Source organism: Microtus oregoni, unplaced genomic scaffold (assembly GCF_018167655.1).
Source record: "Microtus oregoni isolate MIOR12 unplaced genomic scaffold, Mior012 000006F_ref0000085, whole genome shotgun sequence".
Lineage (NCBI taxonomy): Eukaryota > Metazoa > Chordata > Mammalia > Rodentia > Cricetidae > Microtus > Microtus oregoni.
In genome coordinates, this window is record NW_024543065.1 from 6,695,444 (window position 1) to 6,704,765 (window position 9,322).

Consider the following 9,322-nt stretch of genomic DNA (forward strand, 5'->3'; position numbering starts at 1 on the left):
AACCCCAAAGTGAGGGCCACAGATCTCATAGCCATTATTGTTGATGCAACCCGCCGTGTGCATTAGGAAGCTATTCCCCAAATGACTACTCTCAGGAGACTCCCTATGCAGCCTGGCTCATGGCTCTGTGCCAACTTTCATGGCTGACAACAAACAGTGAATGCCCCATAGATCTGGACAGTCAGCTGACTCAGCGGTGACTAAGTTATCATTCTTGTTTTGTCTTGAGCTGTAAGATTTGCTGTCCCCTGATAATTTTGCACAAAGTATCTCAACCGTGAACATGTAAAAAAACAAGGCAAGTGGAAGCCATACTGAACCGAGTCAGCAAAGAAATCTTACACAGAGGACAGGGAACATGGATGGGCACTCGGTGTGAAGCGGAACAGGAAGGGAGTGTGATTTTCATTGCTCCAGCTCAGGCTTCACAGGGCTCACTTCTGATTTGCAACGTGTCTGTTTCTTTATAGCTAAACCCATACTTCTATCTTTAGTCATGGCCTAACTTTAGTGGGTTTCTTTCCCTTCATACAAAAATCCTGACTACAGTAGAGGTGAGTTCCTAAGGGCAGTGATGTCTGGGCAGATTTGAAAAGCCAGTCAGAGTTAGTCAAAGAATGGCGGGAAGGGACCACATACATTAAGCCTCATAGATGTTAGGCAGCGTGGCATCCTCAAGGACTTCACAACCTACGCTTACTACACATGAAGCACATTCATTCAACAGACACTGGAATGTGCAGCTGGTACCTAGACTCCAAATGAATAGGGAGCCTGAAGGAGGCAATTCACGCATTTCCTTCTACAGTTCAAAGGCTAATGTAAGAGCTCCGAAAAGTTCGATAAACTAATGAGAAGACAAGATGGGCTGTAATATCTGACTCTGTGAGAAAGATTGACATGAGTGTTGCTGCAGGTCAATGTAGTGATATCTCGTTTGTATTTTAATAAATAAAGCTTGCCTGAAGATCAAAAAGTAAAACAGCAGCCCTGGTCAGCCAGACCAAGCAGTGGTGGCACACTCTTTTAATCCAATAGCCATAGTAGTTTGTCATAGAAATCAGGCAGGAGTGACAAACGCCTTAAATCCCAGCACTAGAGAGGAATATAAAATGGGAGGAGATAGCTCACAGTCTCATTCTGAGGATTCCTGGAGGCCAGATTGCTATTTCAAACTGAGATAGAGGTAAGAGCCAGTGGCTGGCTGTTTTTCTTTTCTGACCTTCAGGTTGAACCACTATATCTGTCTCTGGTCAACTTTCCATTTTGATAATTATTTCAATGAGGAAAAGGTTGTCATTACTAAAGAGCCATAAGTAAATCAATTTAAAAGTAAGTGTAAGGTAAATGGAATGATAATAATTCACAGGTTGCAAATTTTCTATGGAGAGCTAAAATCAGGTGATTCTGACAGCTAGGCATCAAAAAATTGAAGGTTAAGATTGGTTTTGGTCAACTTGACACAAGCTATAGTTGTTTGGAAAGAAGGAACCTCATTTAAGAAAATGTCTCCAATAGATTGACCTGAGGGCAAGCCTCAAACGCATTTTCTTGATTAATGTCTAGTATGGAAGGACCTAGCTCACTGAGGGCAGTGTCACCTCTGGACAGGTGGTCTTGTACTATAAGGGGAAGCCATGAGGAGCAAGCCAGTAAGCAGCATTTCTCCATGAGTTCTTACTTAGTTCCTACCTCCAGATTCCTTGACTTGAGTACTTGATCTGACTTCTCTCCATGACGGAGTATGACATAGAAGTGTAAGATGAAATAAACCCTGTCCTCCCAAATTGCTTTTCATTATATTTTGCTAATACAGTTAGGATTTTATTATAAATTTTCTTTTTTCATGTGTGATGTATGTATGTTTGTGTAGGTATGTGTGTGTACTGACGGGCCTGAACCTGTGTGTGCATGTGTATGAGACCAGTGTTGAACACTGGATGCTCTCCTCGATTCGCCATGTTTTCACCTTAGATTTTGAGACAGGATCTCACTGAACCTGAAGCTAAAATGCCGTGACATTTTATCACAAAAACAGCAATCCTAAGACAGAAAGAAATTTAAATCAATCTAGTTAGAAAAGAAAACATCTGCAAATCTCCCATTTTAGACAATTTAGAGGATTACATTTTTCAGAGATGCTTTGAAATCACAAAAAAATATTAAAATACTAAATTAAAATGAAAATTTCACAAATAATTAACATTATTTGCTCCTAGTACTTTCATTCCCTCTCTCCTTCTCCTCCCTCCATCTCCCTCTCTCACTCTGAGAAAGGGTCTCACTATGTAGCCCTGACTATCCCAGAACTCTTTCTGTAGACCAAGATGAACACAAACTCACAGCCAACCAACTACCTTAGACTCTTGCTGAAAGCAAAGGTGTGCTTACCAAGGTTAACAAAAGTAGAGGTGGGAAGGTGGCCAAGTTGCTAGAATATTTGCTTCATAAGTGTACAAGGACCTAAGTTCATATGCTCTGGTACTCACATGTGCATGGCAGTATCTGTAATCCCAGCTCTGGGAAACATTGAGACAAGAGCTGTCTGGAACTTATTCACCAAGTGGCATAGAAGAAGCCATTAGCTTCAGGTTCAATGAGATTCCCAACTCGAAAACTAGGGTGAAAATAAGGTGAATTGAGGAAAACACTCAATGTTCAACTCTGGTCTCACACACATGCACACACAAGTGCAAACCTGTCAGTACACATATATATCCACATAAACATACATGTATACCACACATGAAAAAACAAAATTTATAGTAAAATTTTAACTGTATTGATTAAATTAAATTAAATCAGGTAGATGTGTATTTCAATGTATAAAATTTATTGGGAATATTTATGAAGAAAATGTCACATATTTTTTCTCATTCTTCACCTTTATTCTCTATAAATACATGTTGTATGGTTTGAAACTAGAACGTCCCAGACAGTCTTATATCTTGAATATTATAAATATTTATTGAATATTATATATAATATCTGAATATAATATTGAATATTTTAAATAATCGTTCCCAAGTTGATGACCAGTTTAAAAGACTGTGTATATTTCTGAAAGTGTGCCCAGCTGGAGGAAGTAGGGCAAGGTTCAGACTTTGAAGGGATAACCCAGTCCTGCTTCTATCTAGCTCTCTTCTTCCTGGTTGATGTCACGTGAGGAGTCTCCCACACTCTCTGGCTGCCATGAGTCCTTCTCTGCTCTGACAGGATGATCTTTCTCTAAACCTGCCATTCAAAGTGAAAGCTTCACTCTCTTGCCTCCGGGGCTTTCTCACAGCAAAGTAGATAAAAGCAAAACCCAGATCCACACACTAGGCACCAGCTGTCTTAATCCGGCTGCCTTTCACACAGTACAGGGAAGCTTAAACTGTAAGGAACGATATGGTAATATCAATACTAAAAGGAACATATAACTCCAGTTTCTGAAATTACAACCATATCTTCAACAAACTTAAATTCTCGTCACATTGAGCAGATCTAGGATAGAAAATAACTATCATTTTAGCTATCGCTTTGTTAAATAAAACTTCAGTCTCATTCACTCAATATTTTTTACCTTTTTGCTCATTAGGTTTTTAATTCAACTACCCACCAAGTGTTTATTAAGCCTGTATGATAAACTGAAAGCTGTTCCAGGTGTAAGATACCAATTAAGGGAGTATCAGCTCCTACAACAAGATCAGAACATAGTGAAAAGAGAGTAAGGTATATCCAGAAAATATAACTTAAAGTTCACAAACTTTAGCACTATGGTGAAAAAATATGATGGGCCAGAACAACATAGAACTGGAATATCTGAGTCTGCACGGCAGACTGTGGTTACAGGAGTGATGGTAGAACCAAGATTTGAGTGACACATAGCGCTCCAACAGAGGAAGCAGAAACAAGACCACAGACACAAATTATGTAGAACTGTGGGCTTGTTGGTTATGCAAGAGATGCACATAGGAAAACTGCGACAGATCCGCTGTGAATCATGCACTGGAGACTACTCACAGTTCTTAGTCCCCACTCATAATAGCTTCCCCTTTATGTACAAGAACAGCTCAGTACATTTCCTACCCAATCTGTAGGAACAGATTGGAGATCACAGGGAAGGGAGTCATTTGAATCCATCAGCAAACAGGCCTTCAAAGGGCAGCTGATGACAAGATGGCTTTGAAAAGTGATTCAGGTCACATTCATGTTGAAAATGGGAACACCACCACGAAATTGTGTAAAATGCACATTTCAGAATATTCATCATTTTCAAGCACACGTGCCCCTAAACTTATTAGATAGTGACACCCCAATAAAACCACTCTAGATTGAAAATGCTGTGAGTCAGAAATGCAACCAACACACCTAACTACCCAACAGCCCCTCTAGCCCAACACACCTAACTACCCAACAGCCCCCTCTAGCCCAACACACCTAACTACCCAACAGCCCCCTCTAGCCCAACACACCTAACTACCCAACAGCCCCCTCTAGCCCAACACACCTAACTACCCAACAGCCCCCTCTAGCCCACTATGACCAGGCTTGGCATCAGTATGTTAGCTTGCAGTTAGGCAAAATCACCTAACACAAGCCTGTCCTATAATGAAGTGTTGAGCATCTCAAGCAAGTATTGGATATTGTGCCAATGTGAAAACAGGTACGTGTTGGTGAGACTCCTAGAGGAAGAATATTGCTTGCGCACCATCTAGAAGTAAAAGAAAAATAGATCATAGAAAATTGGGAGCTGTCTCTACAGCTAAAACTGTATATATATATCTCAAGTGTACATTTACATGTAAATTCAATCTATTGAATGGAAAATAAATTTGCATATGAATCTATGTAAAATGTGTATTTTAAAACCCAGGACAATCACAGTGATAAAAGTTAGACGTACAGAGACATTTGGATCTTAGAGCTTATAAGCTGCAAAAATGCTTCAAATTATATTTTAACAAACTTAATCAACTTTATTATTAAAAGTATTTGGAAATGAAAAGAACATCACACACAAAAACTAACCAGACCCAAAGTCTGTACCATCTACAATGTAGTTTCACAATGGATGTGCCCATTTGTTGAGTCTCCAGTGCAGTTTCACACTGAATTTGCCCATTTATTTGTTGACCATTTTATTTTCTTGGTATTTAGTTTCAGGAATTCATTGTAAATTCTGCTGTTGTATTATTTTCTTTCTTTCCTTGTTCATTTGAGACACGGTCTCTCGATGTAACCCCGTATTTCATGACATTCACTGTTTAGATCAACCTGGCCTCAAACTCACAGAGACAACCTGCCTGTGCCTACCAAGAGCTGGGGTTAAAGGCATGGATGCCCACACCCAGTGTAAATTCTGGAAATCGTCCCCTTTTCAGAAGAGCATCGGCTAGATTTTGTCAATTCTGTGGAGTGTTCATTTACTCTGCTGATTTTCCCCTTCGCTGTTTTTTCTATTTTCACATGGTCCATCTATTGACACTCGGGTTAGTTCCTGTGCTTTGGATGCATTGTTCAACACATTCTTGACTACCCCAGTTTCTTGAAGGGTATTCCCTATATTTTCTTCTAGAATAAATTTTCTACCTGCTTTTCAAAACCCAGCACGTGGAGAACGTAGGTCATAATATCAGGTCATTTTCTTTCTGTCTACATAACAGCAATTGCCTCCCAGTTTAGAGACAAGGCCACTGCAGGAGGTGAACGGTGAGCAACTCTCCAGCAGTTTCTTCTTGGAAATATAATGAAGTAAGAAATAATGTGGAGAGATAGAAAAGCCCCTCGTGATTTGCTCAAGCATTCTTTCCAGCAGTAAGCTGTGACTGGAAACGGCCGGAAGCAGCCATTGAAGGGAAGCCGGTCTGACCAGCAGCTGTGAGATACGGAGCTGCTGTTTCAGAGCAAAGACATCAAGCCAGGATGACTGCAATAGGCACAGACGTCAACAGTCATGAATGCCGCCAAGAGCCTGGCGATAATAAGAAGTAAACAATGATAAAGAGTAAAATGACACCAGATGCCACTTACTGCGGCACCTACAATGCACTAGGACTAAGTTGCGGGAGGGGACTCTACTTGGGAATACTTAGTGTTTTCACCTGTGACGGCGACAGCAGCTGCCAGTCCTATATACAAAGCACAGCTCCTCATCTTGTACAGAGACTAAAACGTCCTCAGTGGTGTCACATTGTACCAAGGACCCTGGGTGTTAGGTTGTTTCTGTTTGGGGGAGTGCAGTGCTAGAGATGCCGCCTCGACACACTGTATTTCCTGCCTGTGTGGCTTCATTGGTGGCAGCCACATTTATGAGTAGACACGTTATTCTTACAGTTTTATTTTCTAGAGAAAATGGTTCTCTGCATACAGTGAATGAATTGACATTTTTATAAGCAATGCATGAGGGTTTCTGTGGCAGCCCCCAATTTTGAAACATAGTAAAATAGCAGTGTTAGTGCTTTCCATGTCATAGAAATTATTCTAAATGGTCTATACGTGTTAAATTACTTTATTCCCCCACCCCCATCAAGAAATCTGAGAAATGGGTACGATGTTAACTTGTTTTCATCATCACTGTAGGGATGAGGGAACTGAGGCAAATAAATTAAAAATTGTCTCTGGTGCTAGAGATGGTTAACAGGGTAAGACACATGCTCCTGACCTTGTTCCTGACATCACTAGGATTCCCTGAAGCTACGCAAAGGTGGAAGAACAGAACTCACCTCAGAGCTGTCCTCTGAACTCCACATGTGTGCCACAAAACATACAAACACACACGGTAATCATAACAAAATTTTAGAAAACAAATTTGTCTTGGGTGATGCAATGAGTTGGTCCAGCAAGCTTCGAACTCCAGGTTGGGTGCTTTGAAATCGATTATCCTGTTCAGGTATTTCCACTGCCAAACTGTTGGGTGAAAAGGATGCCCCATATAGCCTTCATTTGCTTCCATTGTATAAAGACAGACCTTCGTGCAAGAGTTTCTACTTCTTTTTCTTTGAATTGGGCTGTTGCCTTCTTCATCCATTTTTCTAGAGGGTTGCCAGTCTTTTCTTGACTTAGGAATTTTGTTCACATATGTTGTTGTTTTGTTTTGTTTTGTTTTTGTTTTGGGTTTTTATTTGGTCTTTTCACTAAGAAATATATTTAGTAGTAATAGTAGTATTGTATGGTCATACTTTTTAATATTGAGTTTTATGACTTTGGGTTTTTATATCATACTTTATTTTTTAAAAAAACCTCTGTGTTATTTTTTTTAATTATCCAGTGTTTTTCTAGTTACTTTTAAATGTTTCTACATTTTACACTTTGGCTTATCTGTCACTTTTGACATGGTAGTTGCATGTGATCTTTTCAGTGTCCTATGTTTGAATATTGCTGTCCTTTCAACTACTCTTTCTTCCCTTTAAGGCACCTAAAGAAGCCAGCACTAGGTACCTATCCAATTAAAGCAGCAAGTGAAGTTGAGAATATTTCGTATATAGGTTTAATCTAGATTACATGGGACCATGTGTTTCAAGCACCAGTCAGGGCCACCAAGAGACCACCACCCAGATGTCCTTTGGACCTGATAGAGTGGCAACTAATTTTCTGCCATGTTTCCTGGGAGTCCAAATTGTTTGGGGTGTATTATATTGGTGTAGATAGGTAGCTTCAGGGTTCTTCTGTTTGAAAGTTGCAATCTGATGAACACTGTGGAACAATCACATCTGTTCTTTCCAATTAAAGCTTAAGACACTTGGAAACAAGGACTCTGTTAATTCATTGGCCTCTTAAGCTAGAGTTGAGCCAAGACCCCACTTACTGCTTGGCACCATGAACTCTACTCATTGACAATGCCTTGATTGAGACTTGATGAGACTTGATGAGAGATGGATCCTGGGATAGCAGGATCAAGGAAGACTTTGATCTGACTGTTCTTGGAATGCCTGGGTGTTTCTATTTCCCCAGAGTAAGTGGCTGTAGATTTATTCAGAAGACTGTGCAAAACCATTAGCACAGGACCTGGTCCATGACATGGTTTAGTTGGTAAAGTTCTTTGTTGAGCGATATTTGATTACACTGTGTAAAGATATGTCGCTGTGAATGATTTAATAAAAAAGCTGAATGGAAAATAGCTTGACAGGATCTGGGAGGCAGAGAGGACCCTGGGAAGAGGATGGAGACACAGAAAGTCACCAGCAAGACAGAGAGGAAGCTACATGGGCTGTACAGAGTAAAGGAAATAAAGCCACAAGACAAAAAGTACATTGATAAAAGTGGGTTAAGTTGTGAGAGCTAATTAATAACAACCCCAAGCAATCGGCCAACCTTTCATAATTAATAAGTCTCCGCATCATGATTTGGGAGCTGGCAGGAGGGACAGAAAATCTGCCTACAGTGCTTGCCTTGCAAGCATCAGGAACTGAATTTGACTATAACTCATTTATTTTAAAGGGTTTGGCTTTGTCTGCTTTTAAGCCCAGTGGTGTGGAGATGGAGAGAAGGAGATTTCTGGAGCTTTATGGGCAGCCACCCTAGTCTACTTAGTGAGTTCCAAGCCAGCAAGAGATTCTGACTCAAAACTAAAAATGATTACCCAGAGAGATACAGACAGAGACACTGAATCTTTTGCTGAATACACAATGTCCTTAGGTCACAGGCAGAAGCTGGTGCTGACCAGAAAGTTTCTTTCCTACTAGTGCAAGGAGCTGCTATGCAGGCTGTTAAGGAAGAATGTCATCAGCAGTCTTACCCAGTTGTGAACTCTTTGAGCTACAAGAGTGGCCAATGTGACAAGATATACCCTTGGTGAAACAGTGCCATAAATGTTATGGAGGGTAACTGACTACTTTCTGATTTGGGTTAAGGGACCCACAGATGGAATTCATGTCTAGTACTATAAACCCAACCAAGAACTCATGGCTTGAAAATCAGACTCTAGAAGAAAATCTACTGCAATTACTTTGCTAAACTGATATAGGATCAAAAAGAATTATCTCTAAAGCCATAGACTTTCTTCAGTGCATGGTGATGAGTATAGAAACTCACAGCAGGTCACAGGGCAGAGAGCAAGTAACTGTGGAGTGCCACCTTAAAGGGGACCTTTCTGTCACACCTCCTCCTCACTCGGGAAACATTGTGGAAGAGGGCAAAGGAACCTGAGAACAGGAAATTCGGGAGTATTCCTTCAAGACAAGCATTGTGTAGACACAATGGGGCCACTGCACTTGTGAACTCAGTAGTTCTGGTTGCTTGCACAAGGTCAAGCCAGTCAAAATGCCAATATGGGCAGAGGAGGCACTTTGACACTTGAAGGTTGCTGGGGTAGGTAGGTTCAGTTTTCTTCAGAAAAATG